Source organism: Heterocephalus glaber, unplaced genomic scaffold (assembly GCF_053883595.1).
Source record: "Heterocephalus glaber isolate CG9 unplaced genomic scaffold, H.glaber_assembly_v1.0 deba00001457, whole genome shotgun sequence".
NCBI classification, from domain to species: Eukaryota; Metazoa; Chordata; class Mammalia; order Rodentia; family Bathyergidae; genus Heterocephalus; species Heterocephalus glaber.
The window spans coordinates 6419920-6438244 of record NW_028258305.1 but is presented as its reverse complement, the minus strand read 5'-3'; the positions used below and the strand labels follow the sequence as shown (position 1 = coordinate 6438244).

Here is an 18325-nt window from a genome sequence, read left to right as displayed (position 1 = left end):
TTGTCTGAGAAATGTCTGTTCATTTTGGATGCCCATTTTTGAATTGGGTCTTTGAATTTGGGGGATCTGATTTTTTTCAGTTCTTTATATATTCTCGATAGTAGACCTTTGTCTGAGGTACAGCTACTGAAATTTCTTCCCACATTGTAGGTTGTCTCTTAGCTCTGTTGGTAGTTTCTCTTGCAGTGCAGAAGCTTTTTAATATGATGAGATCCCAGTTGTTGATTCTTTGTGCTAGCTCCCGTGCTACTGAAATAATGCTTTCCAAGCCAAAACACTACTCCTTAAAACACATACAATTTTAAAATTTGAATTTTCTGAGGTTTTTTGTTCTGATACTATACAACTGCAACTCCATAAAAGAGTTGTAAATCTGTTTGTTTGTTTTTGGTACTGAAGACTGAACCCAGAGCCTTGCATATTCAACGCAAACATTCTACCACTGAGGTACAACCCACCTGTGAATCTGTAAAGTTCATTTCTTCATAATGTTTCTTTTCTTTCTTCTTCTTTTTTTTTTTTTTTGGTACTGGGGATTGAACTCAGGACCTTGTGCTTGTGCAGCAGGCAGTGAAACCACTGAGCTAAATCCCCTGCCCTCTTCATAATGTTTCTTGAGACATAATAAAGCTACAATAAAATATACCTTCTCTTTAATAGAAAGATTCAGTAGGTCAGAAAGAGAAATTAAGAAAATAGTCTGGTGTCTTAGACCACTTGGCCATCCTGACATCTCGAAATTAAGAAAATAGAACAGTGGGCCAGGGATTTAGCTCAGTGGCACTGTGCCTGCCTTGCAAGCACAAGGTACTGAGTTCAATCCCCTGTTCCAAACAAAAACAAAAACAAAAACAATTACACTGGAAAGAAAATGGAAATATTCTTTTGGTCTTTGGTTCCTACTATCTTTCTCATATTATCTTTTTTTTTTGTAGTTGTTGTTTTGTTTTGAGTTTGTTTTGTTTGAGACAGGGTCTCCCTATGTAGTTTAGGCTGGCCTTGAACTCACTGTGTAGCTCAGGCTGACCTTGATCTCACTGTGATCCTCCTGCCTCAGCCTTCCAAATGCTGGAATTACAGGGATATGCCACCACACTCACCTTCTCTCACATTATCTTGATCAATTTTCTAACATAGTCTTAGAATCAAGGAAAACCTGTAAATATCTTTAGGTTACTAAATTGCTAATACGTTTTAATTTTTATGTTTTAAAACACTAAGACCATCCATCTTCTTTGCAAATATATTTAAAATTGGTCAACATTAGCCATATACCAAGGCTTAGACAAATACATCTCCAGGGAATTTCTAGTTTAATATGCAACAAATACAAAACACTTATTGGGCCTAATATGAACTTAATCAATTCTATCTAATACACATTCAAGCTACTTTGAGAACATAACACATGGGAAATGCTCAGTATACTGTACATTTATTTCAGTTTAAGATTCAGAAATGGACTTCCTAGACATATGCCATATGTTCTCCTCTCATGCCAAGTTAACAAGAATTAAAAGACTGAGATGAATAAACAAGGTCAACTTATGCTGAGCCAAATGAGACACCAGAATAATTGTCAGATTTTCTGTTGGCAGAGACAATTTGTTTTGAGCCAATCTTCATGAATTTATAGGCTGTAAAAATTTTTTTCTGGTAAATCTATTGCCAGGCATTCTGTTGACAATTTCTTTGTTTTGTAAACACTGAAAATTTTCATCCATTATATTGTTCATAACACACATCAGATTCTGAGTAGATGGGTATTTTTTTGTTCATTTCAATTCAAAGGAGAATTGCTTAGATATGAACCAATAAAATCAAACCAAAATGAACAACTTTTAACAGGATAGTATTTCATTTGGAATTTGTTAAGTATGAATTCAGATATAGTAAACAGCAAGAAACTCATAAGTATTGCAGTGAATTTACAACAGTAAATATCAAAATAGATAAAGTTGATGCAAATATAAGGTTTATTTCCTGTATAATAAAGAATATTAGACCTTGAAGAGATAATCTAACATAAGACAACTGAGATAACTAGAGAGGTTACCCTATTTGAAACAACAGCTAGCTTAGGGCTATACCAAGTCTAATGTGATTATTTTTAGTTTACTTCAAAGATCACTTATTTTATTTATGTACTGCCCTTTTCACCTTGTATGATTTTTTTCTTCTAAAATGTGCTTTTTATGAGTTGTATAACTTCTTTTAGGTGTCTGGTAAAAACTATGAAAACCAACTGTTTGAATAATGACATCAATGATATATAGAGTGTAAAGTTTCAGTTAGCCAGGTTGAAAAGATGAAAGCTACTTAAATAACAGTATTAATAATGATATAAAAATATAAAGTATAAAGTAGAAAATGAAAGCCTTGTAAATGTCTTTCACACAATGGTACTTTAAAAACAACTCATTTAGTGGTGTTGGAAAAACTGGATTTCAACCTGTCAGAGATTAAAACTAGACCCATACCTATGACCGCACACTAAACTAAGATAGAAGTGGATTAAAGATCTAAATATTAAGTCAGAAACACTAAACTTGCTGGAAGATAAGTTAGGTAGAAGAACTCTTGATGACATTGGCATAGGAAAAGACTTTATGAACAAATCTTCAGTGGCACGGGAGCTAGCACAAAGAATCAACAACTGGGATCTCATCATATTAAAAAGCTTCTGCACTGCAAGAGAAACTACCAACAGAGCTAAGAGACAACCTACAATGTGGGAAGAAATTTTCAGTAGCTGTACCTCAGACAAAGGTCTACTATCAAGAATATATAAAGAACTGAAAAAAATCAGACCCCCCAAATTCAAAGACCCAATTCAAAAATGGGCATCCAAAATGAACAGACATTTCTCAGACAAAGAAGTAAAAACAGCAAATAAATATATGAAAAAATGTTCAACATCACTGGTCATTCGAGAGATGCAGATGAAAACAACACTGAGATTCCAGCTCACCCCACAAAGAATGGCTGCTATCAAGAAATCAACCAATAACAAATGCTGGCGGGGGTGTGGAGAGAAAGGAACCCTTCTCCATTGTTGGTAGGAATGTAGAATGGTGCAACCACTGTGGAAATCAGTGTGGAGATACCTCAAAGAACTAGGACGACAGGTCCCATTTGACCCAGCTATTCCCCTACTGGGAATCTTCCCCAAAGAATTAAAAGAATCATACCACAGCGATATATGTGCACCTATGTTTATAGCAGCACAGTTTGTAATAGCTAAAGCTTGGAAACAGCCCAAGTGCCCATCGACTGGAAACTGGATAAAGAAGATGTGGTTTTTTTATAAAATGGAGTACTACTCAGCCATAAAGAATGAGAAACTAGAGATATTTATAGCTAAATGGATGCATATTGAGGCCATACTCTTAAGTGAAATAAATAGGACACACATGTGTAAATACCAAATAGTTTCTCTAGTGTGAGAAACTGAAAGTGTAAATAAGGATGAAAATGATTAAAATGAATAATTGATAATTTGAAATAAGAAAAGGTCCGAGGGTTTGGAGGTGGCGGGAGGGTGAGGGGAAAGGGAAGAAAGGAAAGGGAAAATTATGAGAAAGAAAAAAAATGGAATCAAACTGTGTAAATAGGGAAGGGTGGAGGGGGTGGAGGGGGTGAAGGGTGCACAGGTAATGGGAGAAAAAATAAGAACTAAGATACATCATGTTCTGGTACAAACACCCAATGATAAATGTAAATGTATTTTATACCTAAAATGTACCAATAAATATATATATATATCTACATAAAGAACCAAAAAAAAAAAACCAACAAACTCATTTAAGGCCGGGGATTTAAATGCTCAGTGGTTCTGATGCCTGCCTCACAAGCGGAAGGTCTCAAGTTCAATCCCCAGTACAAAAAAACCCCAAAAAACCAACCCCCCCCCATTTACTCCTCAGATGTTGTAACTGCTTTAATTTGGAAGCACCTGATCTTTTTGTATATTTTATGCTTACTTTATGCCTTTTTTGGACTTCTAGAGATCACCTACATTCTTTGGTGTAGAGTCTGCTTCCTCTAGTTTTATGATCAACAACAGTGAGTTGATTCCTTTTGTATTGTCCCTGAGATAAACTAGGGCATTGAACATCATGTCCATGAAAAGCTTTTGTGTTTAAGACTCTTGCCAAGTCTAGGGGACATTTTAAGCCAGGATCAGATTATTTAGATAAGTATTATCTGAGTGACACTGGGAACTGGGCAAACTAGTGTTATCTGTAGAAGTAGCCTTTCTACTCATATGCTAAGTTAGCTGTTTATTGGAATGTTGGTTATACAATTGAATAAAGCAAGCTAATGATGACACCACTGTATAATCTATAAAACCCTCTACATGCAGTAACTAGGTGTGGAACACAGCACTAGGTGTGCTATATAGTTCAGCTGTCTGCCATTGGAAACTTGCAGTACTATTTGGAAATTTCCCCATCCTGCCTGCTGCCACTGGACCTTCTGGCAATGTCCTGTTTGTCCAAGTCTTTCAATTTCCCTGCCTGGCCCACCATCCCAAGACTTTTTGATTTCCTTGTCTGGCCCGCTACCATTGGACATTCTTCTGAGGACTTCCTGGTGACTTCCTATCCATCTCACTGCCACTGGACCCTATCCTTTTCTGCTGCTTAGTCTCAACCCTGTCCTTCCCTATTTTTCCTTTGTTTCGTTTTTTGTCTTTTTGATTCAGGGTTTTGCTATGCAGTACACGCTGGCCTTGAACTCACTTTGTAGCCTAGTGTGGCCTCAAACTCACAGCAGTCCTCCTGCATCAGCCTCCGGAGTGCTGGGATTACAGGTGTGTGTCACCACACTTAGCCTTGTCCTTCCCTATTAATGCCTTATTAAACCTTACCTCTGATAAGCTGTCTCAGTTTTTCTTTAGTCTCTTGGCAGTTTACTCCATTGCCTGGCACGCCGGGCTGTAGATGAGATACCTTTATACTAAATCGTCCAAAATGACTTCTCCTGTCACCCACATTTAACAATTACATTAGGCCTATCTGGATAAACCAGATTATAGCTCTATTTTAAAGTTATCATTAGCAACTTTAATTCTATCTGCTACCTTAATTCCACATTGCCATATAATTTAACATATTCACAAATTCTAGAGATTAAGACACAGACATCTTTGCAAGGCCATTCTGCCTACCACACTCTAGGGGGAAAGGGAAGAAGGGAAAGGAAAAATTATGAGAAAAGAAAAAAAAACGGAAACAAAATCTATGTAAATAGGGAAAGGTGGAGGGGTGAAGGGTGCACAGGTAATGGGGGAAAAATAAGAACTAAGATACATCATGTACCGGTAGAAGCACCTAGTGATAAATGTAAACGTATTGTATACCTAAAATGTACCAATAAAAGAATTTTAAAAAATGGGTTCTCACTGAAATTAGAATGAAAGAACTAATTGCATGGCCTATTAAGGTCTGAAATAACTCATCCTCCACTACTCTGCTTTACAGTGTAGGTATATTGGCTCTTAAACTTGTTTCCACCCTTGGGCCTTTGCATGTTTCCATTGCTGGAATGCTCCTGTTACCTCAGCACACCTTTACATTGATGACTCCTTGACATTCAGGTCTTAATTCAAATATTGTACTACCTTCACAGTGAAGATTTCCCTGATCACTGATTCTTTATATTTTCTTCTAAAATTTACTATTAATTGAAAGACTTTTACTCAGATATTTTTTCCTTTTTTATTATGGGACAGGGTCTCACTAAGTTACCCAGTCTAGGCTTGAATTTACAATTCTCCTGCCTCAGCCTCCCAGTCTCTATGTACCACCACACCTGGATTCTTGTTAACTATCTATGTCATTCCTCTTCCCAGCACACTTGAGTGAGAATTTCAAGAGAGCAATGTGTCTGGTACAAATGTATTGCCTACCTACTGGGTACCAGTTGTGTATCAGACACTGAATTCAGCCAGAGAGATTATATAATGTCTGTGATGATCATAGTGTTCTTGCTTTTGTGGAGCTTATAGGTTAATGAAAAAGCAGATATCAATCTAAAAATCACAGACGATAATAAAACCACAAATGTGACAGTTTGAAAGGCTTTATAGGGTGTTTTAATCTCTAGCAGGTCCCACCTCATAGTTTCTCTTTTTTTAGTGTTTCCCTTGGATATGTATGCTTGTTTTTCTGTAAGAACTTTAATATTAACGTCCCTAACTCCATAAAAAGTTATTTGGTATTTTTATTGGGATTACATTAAATTAATTTAGAGAGAACTGACATGTTAATAATGTGGGCTGATCCTATCCCAGAAGTGTGAAGTGTCTTTCCATTTGTTCAAGTCTATGTTTATGTCTTTCAGGATGTTTTAAAGTTTCCTGCATGTAACTTACACATTTGCTAAGTTTATCCCTAAGTATTTAATTTTCTTCATTAAGATTGTAAGTGGGGTTTTCTCTAATATTTTTTCCTCTGTGGGATAGAAAAGAAACAAGGCTTTACCCTTCTCTTTTCCCTCTGACAGCCAGAAGAGGACATGATCCACCTAGCAGCTGGCATGTCCCTTCATGCTCCTCTCCCTCACCACCTTGAAGGTGGCTTGGGGCAGTTAGCCCTAGAATCTTCCTGCCACCTCTGGGGTTACTTTGGTGGCCAACCAGTAGGTCCTTACAGAAACTGTAGCTTGGATGACAGGTACAGTACTCTTCCAAGTGCTGTTGCTAACCCTCTGAGAAACAGCCAGAAACCACATCTTACAGGGCAAAGATCAGGGAGGACTGGGGCCTGTTGGTGATTATTTCCCAAATTCCTAAACCCCAAGGGGCATGATCAACATGGATAGCCCTCCTAGAGATGCCTCAAAAGCAGCTACAGTGGTGATTTTAACTCTACCGTTGCTGTGGAAATACAGGAGCTATCAATCAGCCACTTCTCCTGAAGGTGGCCCCAGGGAGCTATTTGCCTTTGCCACAGCAAGCTTGAAACACAGATCTATCCAAGATGACTGCCCTGCAACTTCCAGGTGACCTTGCTCCTCTGTCATAAACCCCCAAGTCCCCAAATATGTCAGTAAAATGCAGGAAACTGTGCATATGTAGGCCCATTCCTCCTCTATATAAGCACTGCTCTCTCACATTCCTTGGGTTAGTCCAGGAGGGCTGCTTTCTGTATCTCTAAAATAAGCCTTGGTCAAGTTGTCTTGCTGCTTGCTCCTGATTATTTCAGGTAGAGTGGGCTGATCAGGTTACACTAAAAAGAGCTGGTAACACTAGAGGCTACTAGCTCTGAAGAGTTCCAGGGACATGCAGACAGCCCCAGAGAGACAGCAGAAGCTACTTAAAGAGATCCAGATAGCTACCAAAGTAGCTACAAGCCTCAGCTGCTGTGGAGCTGATAGAGATGGCTAAGAGCCACCAAGAACTGTAATACTTAAGGGCAAAGAGCCACCGGCACTCAAAGCCTGGAGCCCCTAACATCAAGGGAGCCACACTTCACTAATTTGTGATTTGAATAAAAGAGCCCTAATCTGATTGGTGACAGTTATTTTTTATGTATATGAAAACTTGATTTCTGCGTGTCAATTTTATCCTCTACCTTATTGAATTTTAAAAATATTTATCATAACTTCTCTAGGCCTTTTCAATTAGATTGTTTTATTGCAAATAGAGATAGTTTTATTCTTTACCAGTTCTTATGCCTCTAGGTCAGAAAGCAGCAACCTTTTTCTATAAAGGGCCAAATAGCAGGCCGTATGATTTTTGTGTCTTCTACTAAGCCGGAGACAGTAAACAAATAGGTATGGCTATATTTCTTTTTCTTTCTTCTTGAGACAAGGTCTTACTCTGTAGTCTGGCCTTAAACTCACTGTGTAGCCTAGGCTGGTCTCAAACTTGCAGTCCTCCTACCTCAGTCTCAGCCTGGGACTATAGGCATGTTCCACCAAGTCCGGCTAGCACAGCTGTATTTCAGAACAAGTTATTTACAGAAGCATGCAGCAGGTTAAATTTGGCCCATTGGCTGTAGTTTGCTGACCCTTGCTGTAGTTGATTTATCTAAATGTATCGGGTAGCATCTCTAGCACATTAACGAAAAGCAGTAGAAACAGTGGGTATCCATGCTTTGATTCTGATCTTAGTGGAAATGCCCTCAGCGATACCCCATTAAGAAAGATACAGTATTTGTATTGTTACATATATTTTTCTTAATGGTAAAGAAGTATCCTCTTGTTTCTATTTTCTAGAGTGCTTTTGTTTTTAAAATCAGGAATGGGAGTTAAATTTTGTCAAAGGGATTTTCAGCATCTTTAGAGAGCTCATGATTTTCATTAACCTCAGATCTAGTATGAGGAATGATATTAATAGATTTGACAAACTGAGCCAACTTTGTATTTTCAAGATAGATACAGGTATTGAATTTTGTTTGCTAATACATAGTAATTTTATATTGGGATTCATGAATGATATTGATGTGAATCTTTTCCTGTATTGTGGAAGTTCTTATTTTCAATGCTTTGGGACAATTTTCAGAACATTGGGAATATCTCATCTTTGATGGTTTAATAGAGTTTTCCTATCAAATGATCTGGGCCTTTTTTTCCCCCACATAGTAACTCCTTAATAGCTGCTGATTTCTTTTATGGAAATTGGCATAATTCATAAATCTAATAGGCCAGCTATATTTACCTAAATCATTATATGTTTTATTTGCAAAGAAGTCTGAAAAGTAGTCTTGTGATTTAGGAAAAAAATTTTTGGGTGCGGTAAGGAAGAGTTGCTGGGGATAGAACCCAGGGCCTGCACATTGAGCTACATTCCCAGCCCTTAGTTATTTTGAGACTGGGTCTCACTAAGTCACTAAATTCCCCAAGCTGGGCTCAAATTCCTGTGTTCCTCCTGCCTCAGCCTCCCAGAGTGCTGACATTATAGGAATGTACTACCATTGTTTAAATTGTTAATTTTTCTCCCTCTCCCTCCAAAATCTTTTATTGTGTATTATAGTATTTGTATGTTCTCTAGATTAAGCTGACCTATTTTGTTAGTTTTTCAAAAACATCTGTGTTTGATGTTTTAATTAGGTCTACAGTTTTTTCCTCTTCTATCTAAGGTATCAATAAACTATGTTAGGTTCAGAATTCCCTATACTGAAAACCAATTTTCTCTATCCTTGATATTTGAATGAGAGCTTGGGTGGATATAAAATCTTTGATTCACATTTTCAGTAACTGAGTTTTAAAAATTTTCAGCTTACATTTTGCCTTGTCATATTTTTATTTTTGAAAAGTCCGATGTCAGTTTACTTCTTTGGCTTTTATAAGTTATTTGATCTTTTTCTTTCTGTATATCCTTTTATTGGTACGTTTTAGGTATACAATATAATGACATTCATCATTGGAGATATGCACCTTTACATACTCTCTTGGTTCTTATTTTTTCCCCCTTCCCTTGATCTTTTTTTTAACCAGAAGCCTCAAAAAAAATTTAAATTAATCATTGCAATGTAAGAATTTTGCTAGGATATATTTTGAAGCCATTTATCCTGATAACATTTTTTCTCAGTCACCTAGAATTCCTTTTTTTTTCTTTAAAGAAAAAGACTAGAATCTACCTATTATAATATATTCCTAGAATTCAGCTTTAAATATTGTGTTTCCGACTCTTGTTGCTTTTGCTGTTTGCTGCTGCTGTGAACTGCAGTTCCCTTGTTACCTTTGCTACCTTGTGTGCACCATGTTGTTTCTGCTCTGCCATGCCTGTTTGTCATCCCTGCCTTGGAGTCAGCCAACTGTGGACTGAAACCTCTATGAACTACCACCCCTAGGCAGAGGAGCAGAGGTCCTCAGTGCCAAGTAGCTGAGCCTTTTGGGTCGCCATATTACTGCCCCTAGCACCAAGGAGCAGAGCACCCCCTAGCGCTGACTAGCTAAGCCTTTCAGGCCACTGTAACACTGTGCCCAGCACCAAGGAGCAGAGCCCCTCACCGCAGCACTGAGTAGCTGAGCCTTTTGGGTTGCCATACCACCACCCCTGGGGGCAAGGAGCAGAGTCCCCCCCTCCCATGCTGTGGAGGTGAGCCCCATGGGTGCTAGCACCACAGCCACCCCCACCCCGTTGAAATGAGCAAACACATAAACAAGTCTCAAAACTGGACTTCTAGGTAACCTAAAGCAACCCCAAAGGGAAACGGGATGGAAAAATCTGATACTCAACCACCTGGACTCCCTGAACTGGCAACAAAAGAGGATCTGGAAAAAATGAAATCAGAAATATTTCTCAGATAATAGCAGAGATTGTGCCCATAGTGCAAGACATAATTAGTAAATCTAGAGAGGACACAGATTAAAAAAATAGAGGACCTGAGGAAAGTGATGGAATCCCAACATAGGAAACAAATGGAATCCAAAAGCCAGATGCCAACAGATTTCCAGGAGATTAAAAACTCCATTGAAAGTTTATGCAGCAGAATGTGAGGACAGAATTTCAGATACAGAAGATAAAACTGCAAATAGTGACCAGGAAAAGAAAAGTTTCTATAGAATAGTAAGGGACCATGAGAAATCAATTCAGCAGCTTCTAGACAATGCAAAGAATAATGCAAGACTGATCCGAGTCAATGAAGAAACAGGAGACAGCGGAGATGACATAAAAAAACTGTTCACAGAAGTGATGGCAGGAAACTTCCCTAGGAGGGGAAAAGAACTTGACATACAGATAAGTGAGGGATATAGAACTCCAACTAGCATCGATCAAAAAAAATCTACACATAGGCATATAATAGTTAAGATTTCAGAAACCCAACAGAAGACCAAAATTCTACAAGTAGTGAGAGAAAAGAAACAAATCACATACAAAGGAAAGCCCATCAGAATCACAGCAGACTTCTCAATGCAAACCTTCAGGGCAAGAAGAGCTTGGAGTGATGTACTTCAAGCCCTAAAGGAAAACAGCCTCCAACCCAGATTGATGTACCCTACAAAACTATCTTTCAAAATGGATGGAGAAATAAGATACTTTCATGACAAAGAGGACCTTAGGAACTTCATGAGTACCAAACCAGTACTCCAAATAATTTTAGACAAAATCCTAAGAAAAGACAATGAGGATCAAAACACCAGGAAGCCCAGCAGAATGAAACCATTGGGCATGACAAAAAGCTAAATGCAAAGGGGGACAATCCAACAAAATGAAAAAGTCATGACAATGATAAGTCAATATGGCAAGAAGAGCTTGGAGTGATGTATTTCAAGCCCTAAAGGAAAATAGCCTCCAACCTAGATTGATGTACCCTCCAAAACTATCTTTCAAAATTGATGGAGAAATAAGATAGTTTCATGACAAAGAGCACCTCAAGAACTTCATGAATACCAAACTGGCACTCCAAAAAATTTTAGACAATACCCTAGGAAAAGACAGTGAGGATCACAACCCCAGGAAACCCAGCAGAATGAATCCATTGGGCGTGACAAATTAAATGCAAAGGGGGAGAATCCAACAAAAAGAAAAAAAGTCATGACAAGGCTTTTAAAACTTTTAACTTCATCTCCCTAATGAGTGTATAATTCAATCTTATTATTGTACTGATTAGTACTTTTCTGATTCTAGAGTTGCACACCATTTCTTGTGCTATACTGGCTATTTATCATCTTCTTGTGTCTATATTTTAATTGGGTTGTCTATTAATGAGCTCTAAGAATTCTTTATATATTCTGGTCATAGGTTATATGTATTGTAAATATGGTCTGTTTAAGGACTACTTTTCATTTCAATGATGTCATTTTAAGTTCTAAATTTGGATGGAATCTCATTTATCAATTTTTTTCTTTTATACATCATGGTTTTTCTATCCTAGGTAGTTCTTGCCTACCCTGAATTCATAAATATTTTCCCTTATAATTTCTTCTTAAAGTTTTATACTTTTAGGCTTTCTTATTTAGGTTCATAGATCCCTTCAAGTTATTTTCATGTATGAAAAAAAAGGGTTGAGCTTAATTTTTTATATACGGATACCAGGTGTTCTAGTGCCGTTTGCTGAAGACACTATGTCTTCCTTGGCTCTTGAATTGAGTTTATATACTGTAAAATGCTAATGTTAAATAATCTTTCAAAACTCAGTGGACCATATATGTGTGGTTCTATTTCTGGATTCTCCATTTTATTCCAATGATCTATATGTCTTTCCTTACACCAACACTGCCTTGATTACTGTAGCTTTAGAAGAAGTCTTAAAATTAGGTACTAAACGTCTTCCAACACTGTTTTTGTTTTTAACTTTTCTAGGTCCTTTGTACTCCTACATAACTTTTAAATTTCAATATCCAATTCTTCCTTTATAGCAAGTATACGCAGACCCAAATTTTTACACACACCTTGTGTTTTCTAATCCTGCTAAATTCAAGTACAAGTTCTAGGGGCTCCTAGAGATTTCTTAGTATTTTCTCTGTAGATGATCATTTCATCTACATATAAAGATTTTACTTCTACCTTGCCAATCCTATCCTAATTGTGTCATTTTATTGCCAGACTATTTTGGTTTGGGCCTATTTTTCAAAGTTTAATGGACAGATGAAGAGTAAGCATATCTGCCCTTGTTCCCCACTTAGGGAGAAAGCATTGTATCTTCTCCATTCATTTAAGGCATTTTTGTTGGAAGTATGGAGTACATGTCTTTGATCTGTTGAGAAGGTTCTGTTCTACTTCTAGTCTCCTGATAGCTTTTACCATGAACAGCTGAAGAATTTAGTCCAATACTTTTTCTCCAACTACTGACAGGATCATATGGCTTTTTCCTTTCCTCTGTTAAAATGATGACTTTTGGGGGTGGATCTTCCAATGCTGAACCAACACTGCCATCCCTGTAACAAAACCACTTTCTACATCCTGCCAGATCTGACTTCCAATAGTTTGTTTTGTTAAACAAATTTCTATCTATGTTCATACTTTTTTCTTCTATTATCTTTATCCAGTTTTAGCATTAGCACAATGTTGAGTTCCTAAAATGAGGGGAGAAGTGTTCCTTCTTTCTTCTGCTTTAATTGTTTGCTATAATTTATCAGTTAAAATGTTTATGAGTCTGCTGTTGTCATATAGGTAGGTTTTCAAGCTAGGAATATACTTACTTTAATAGGTGCTATTCAAATTTTACATTTCCTCCAGAGTTAGTTTCATTAATTTGTCTTCCAAGGTACTTCTTAGAAGTTGTCAAATTTATTTCAAAAAAGATTTTTGTAATATGCTTTCTATATCCTTTTAAATTCTGTAAAATCTGTGGTAATGTCTCCTAGATCTTAATATTGTAATTTAAAAAATGTATAACTGATATTGTGTAACAGGAAGAAAAGGTCTAAAAGACCAGGGAATTGGGAGTGGTAGGGGAAGGGAAAAAAGGGAAAGAAAAAAATATGAGAAGGGGAAAAAAATGGAAACAAGGTCTTTGCAAATAGGGAAGGGAGGAGAAGGGATGGGGAAAAACATAAGAACCAAGATATTCATGTAAAGGTATCAGATCTCAATGATGAATGTAACTGTATTTTATACCAAAAATGTACCAATCAACTTAATTGGAAAAAAAATAAATAAAGATTAGCGTCCAAGAAAAAAAATATGTATCAGTTATAACCATCAATGTTAATGGTCTCAATTCACCAATCAAAAGAAATAGATTGGCAGAATGGGTCAAGAAGCAAGATCCAACAATATGCTGCATACAAGATACACAATTCATAAAGAAACTCATAGACTGAAAGTGAAAGGGTGGAAAACAATACTCCATGTGACAAGAACCTGAAAAAAAGCAGAAGTAGCTATTCTCTTTGCAGATCAAGTGGATTTCAAATCAACATTGATTAAGAGAGACAAATAAGGACAGTACATCCTTCTACAGGGAAAAATCCAAGAGGAAGAGATGACAATCATAAATATTGATGCACCAAACACTAGCGTGCCCAACTATATAAAACAAATACTAATGGACATGAAAAATCAAATAAGCACTAATACAATAGTAGTGGGGAACCTCAGTACCGCACTGTCACCAATAGATACATCAACGAGACAAAAACTAAACAATGAAATACTAGAACTCAATCAAACTCTTGAACAAATGAATTTAACAGATGTTTACAGAGTGTTCTACCCCACAAAATCAGAATACACATTCTTCTCAGCTGCACATGGGTCATTCTCAAAAATAGACCACATACTCACACATAGAACATGTTTAAGTAAGTGCAAAGGAATTGAAGTTATTGCCTGTATATTATCAGACCATAGGGGGATGAAATTGGAGATCCATAGCAAAAGAAACTGGAAAAATTTAATAAACACGTGGAAATTGAACAACACACTTCTGAATAACCAATGGGTCACAGAGGAAATTAAAGAAGAAATCAGACAGTTCCTTCAATTAAATGACAATGACAATACAGTATATTGGAATCTATGGGACACAATGAAAGCAGTCTTACGAGAGAAATTCATAGCAATGAATACTCATATTAGGAAAACAGAGCAAGCCCAATTAAACAACCTGATGCTGAACCTCAAGCTTCTAGAAAAAGAAGAGCAGGACAAACCCAAAGCTCATACAAGGGAGGAAATTATAAAGATTAGAGCAGAAATCAATGCAATGGACACTAACAGAATGATAGAAAAAATCAATGAAGGCAAGAGTTTGTTCTTTCAAAGAATAAAATTGACAAGTCCTCAGCCAACCTTATCATAAAAGGAAAGAAAAGGCCCAAATCCATGCAATTAGGAATGAAAAGGATGAAATTAAAATGGACACAGCAGAAATCCAAAGGATCATCAATACCTACTTTGAGAACCTATTCGCCAATAAGATGGAACACACAGAATAAATGGACAGATTCCTAGATACATATGAATTACCAAAGTCTAACGAAGAAGACTTTAAAATTCTAAACAACCCAATATCAATCAATGAAATTGAAAATGTAATTAAAAACTTACCAACTAAGTAAAACCTGGGTCCTAATGGCTTCACTGCTGAATTCTACAAGATATTTAGAGAGAAACTACTGCCACTACTGTTTAAATGCTTCAATGAAATTGAATGAGAAACTAGAAATATTCATCACTAAATGGATGCACATTCAGGCCATACTTTTTTTTTTGGTACTGGGGATGGAACTCAGGTCCTTGCACTTGCGAGGCAGGCGGCGGAACCACTGAGCTAAATCCCTGGCCTTAGGCCATACTTTTAAGTGAAATAAATAAGACATATATGTGTAAAACCGAATCATTTCTCTGGTGTGAGAAACTAAAATGTAAATAACGATCAAAATGTATAATTGATAATTTGAAATAGGAAGAAAACATCTAAAGTGGTAGAGGAAGTGGGAGGGGTAGGGGAAAGGAAAGAAGGGAAAGGAAAAAATATAGGAAAAGGAAAAAATGGAAACAAAGTCTCTGTAAATAGGGAGGGGTGGAGATTCACCCTTCTCTTTCATTGATTTGTATATCATGTGTGTCTTATTTATTATTTCTCATTCTTTATGGCTGAGTAGTACTCCATTTTATTAAAAAACCACATATTCTTTATCAGCTACTCTACTGAATCTGTCAAATAAGTCTAGAAGTGTTTTGGTGGAGATTTTGGGTCTTCTATGTAGAGTATCATGTCAGCAAATAATGACAGTTTAACTTCTTCCTTTCCTATCTTTATTCCTTTTATTTCTTTCTCTTGTCTAATTGCTGTGGCTAATGTTTCCAGAACTATATTGAACAAGTGGTGATAGTGGACATCCTTGACTTCTTCCTGATTTTAGAGTGAAAAATTTCAGTTTTTGACCATTTAGTACAATGGTGGCTGTTGGTTTTTCATAGATAGCCTGTATCAGGTTGACATATAGACCATCTGTTCTGATTTTCTGTTGGGTTTTTATAATGAATGTGTGTTGGATTTTGTTGAATGCTTTTTCTGCAACTATTGAGATGATTATATGGTTTTTCTTCTTGGCTCTGTTAATATAGTGTATTACATTTATTGATTTACTTATGTAGAACCATCCTTGCATCCCTGGGATGAATCCCAGTTGGTCAGGGAGTATGATCTTGATGACCCTCTGTATTCTGTTTGCCAATATCTTATTGAGGATTTTTGCGTCTATGTTTATTAGGGAGACTGGCCTGTAGTTCTTTTTTGGTTAGGTCTTTCTCTGCTTTTGGAATCAAAGTAACACTTGCTTCCAGGAATGAATTTGGAAGTATTGCTTCTCTTTCAATTTCACTAAAGAGTTTAGAGTAGTGGCAATAGTTCTTTTCTCAATGTCTTGTAGAATTCAGCAGTTGAAACCATCAGGTCCTGGAATTTTCTTTGTTTTTAATTACATTTTTTATTTCACTGATTGTAATTGGGGTGTTTAGAATTTTTAGGTCTTCTTTGTTCAACTTTGGTAATTCATAAGTATCTAGGAATCTGTCCATTTCTTCTGTGTTTTCCATTTTATTAGAGTACAGGTTCTTGAAGTAGGTATTGATGATCCTCTGGATTTCTGCTGGATCTGTTGTGACTTCAACTTTTTTGTTCCTCATTTCATGGATTTGAGACTTCTCTTTTTTGATAAAGTTGGCTGAGGGTTTATTGATTTTATTTATTCTTTCGAAAAACCAACTCTTTGATTCGTTGATTTTTTGAATCGTTCTCTTAGTCTCTATTCCATTGATTTCTGCTTTGATCTTTATAATCTCCTCCCTCGTAAGAGCTTTGGGTTTGTCTTGCTCTTCTTTTTCTGGGAGTTTGAGGTTCAGCATTAGGTTGTTTATTTGTGCATGCTCTGTTTTCCTGCTATGGGCATTCACTGCTGTGAATTTCCCTCATAAAACTTCTTTCACTGTGTCCCATGGTTTCCTATATGTTGTACTGGCATTATCATTTAATTGTAGAAACTGTTTAATTTCTTCTTTAATTTCCTCTGTGACCCATTGGTTGTTAAGAAGAGTGTTATATGATTTCCATGTGTTTGTGGAGTTCTTGCGGTTTCTTATGCTATTGAGCTCCACTTTAATGCACTATTGTCTGTCAGGGGATAACTTCACTTCCTTTGCATTTACTTAAACATGCTCTGTGAGCTAGCATATGGTCTATTTTGGAGAATCACTGATGTGTACCTGAAAAGAATGTATATTCTGATTTTGTGGGGTGGAACACTTTGTAGACATCTATTAAATCCATTTGTTCAAAAGCTTGGTTCAGTTCTCACATTTCATTGTTGACTTTTTGTCTAGATGATCTGTCTATTTGTGACAGTGGGGTATTGAGGTCCCCACTACAATTGTAATTAATGCTTATTTGGTTTTTCATGTCCATTAATTTTTTTTTTGTATTACTGGGGGCATTAGTATTTGATGCATCTGTATTTATGATTGTCATCTCTTCTTCTTGGATTGTTCCCTTCACAAGGATGTAGTGACCATCTTTGTCTCTTTTAATTAGTTTTGGTTTGAAATCTAATTTGTCTGCAAATAAGATTGCTATACCTGCTTTTTTCCAGGTTCCTGTCACATGCAGAACTGTTTTCCATCCTTCTACTTTCAGTCTATGAATTTCTTTTTGAATTAGGTGTGTTTCTTGTATACAGCATATTGTTAGATTTTGCTCATTAATCCATTCTGCCAGTCTGTTTCTTTTAATTGGTGAATTGAGGCCATTAACATTGAAGGTTATAACTGATATGTACTGAATTATCCTTGTCATGTTATTTTCCTGTTGCTGGTTCTTTTATTTTAAATTTTTCCCCCCTCTCCCTTTAATTTCTTGCCCTGCCTGATGGCTTTGCTCTGTTGGGCCTCATGGAGTTGTGACCTTCATTATCTTCTTCTAAGATATTGTTTAGAATTGTTTGGAGTGCTGATTTGGTATTTATTAAGTTTCTCAGGTGTTTGTCGTGGAAGTATCTCATTTCCTCATTAATTCTGAAAGACAGTTTTGCAAGATACATCAATCTAGGTTGGAGGTTGTTTTCTTTTAGGTCTTGAAATAACTCACTCTAGGCTCTCCTTGACTTGAGGGTTTGTGTTGAAAAGTCTGCTGTGATTCTGATGGGCTTTCCTTTGTAGGTGATTTGTTTCTTTTCTCTAACTACTTGTAGTATTGTTTTTCTGTGGGGTTTCTGGAATCTTGACTATTATATGTCTAGGTGTAGATTTTTTTTTTTTTTTAGGTGTAGATTTTTTTGATCATGGCTAGTTGGAGTCCTATATGCCTCACTTATCTGTATGTCAAATTCTTTTGCTCTGTTTGGGAAGTTTTCTGTCATTAATTATGTGAACAGTTTTTGTATGTCATTTGTAGTTTCTCTTGCTTTTTCGCGGACTCCTATCAGT

At 36.6% G+C, this 18325-nt stretch overlaps 1 protein-coding gene across 11 annotated transcripts in view; it reads right to left on the bottom strand.

The window, feature by feature from the left end:
* Nucleotides 1–18325, bottom strand: part of Wdpcp (WD repeat containing planar cell polarity effector) — a 406541-nt gene that overhangs the window by 58646 nt on the left and 329570 nt on the right. The gene's annotated exons all lie outside the window — the stretch shown is intronic.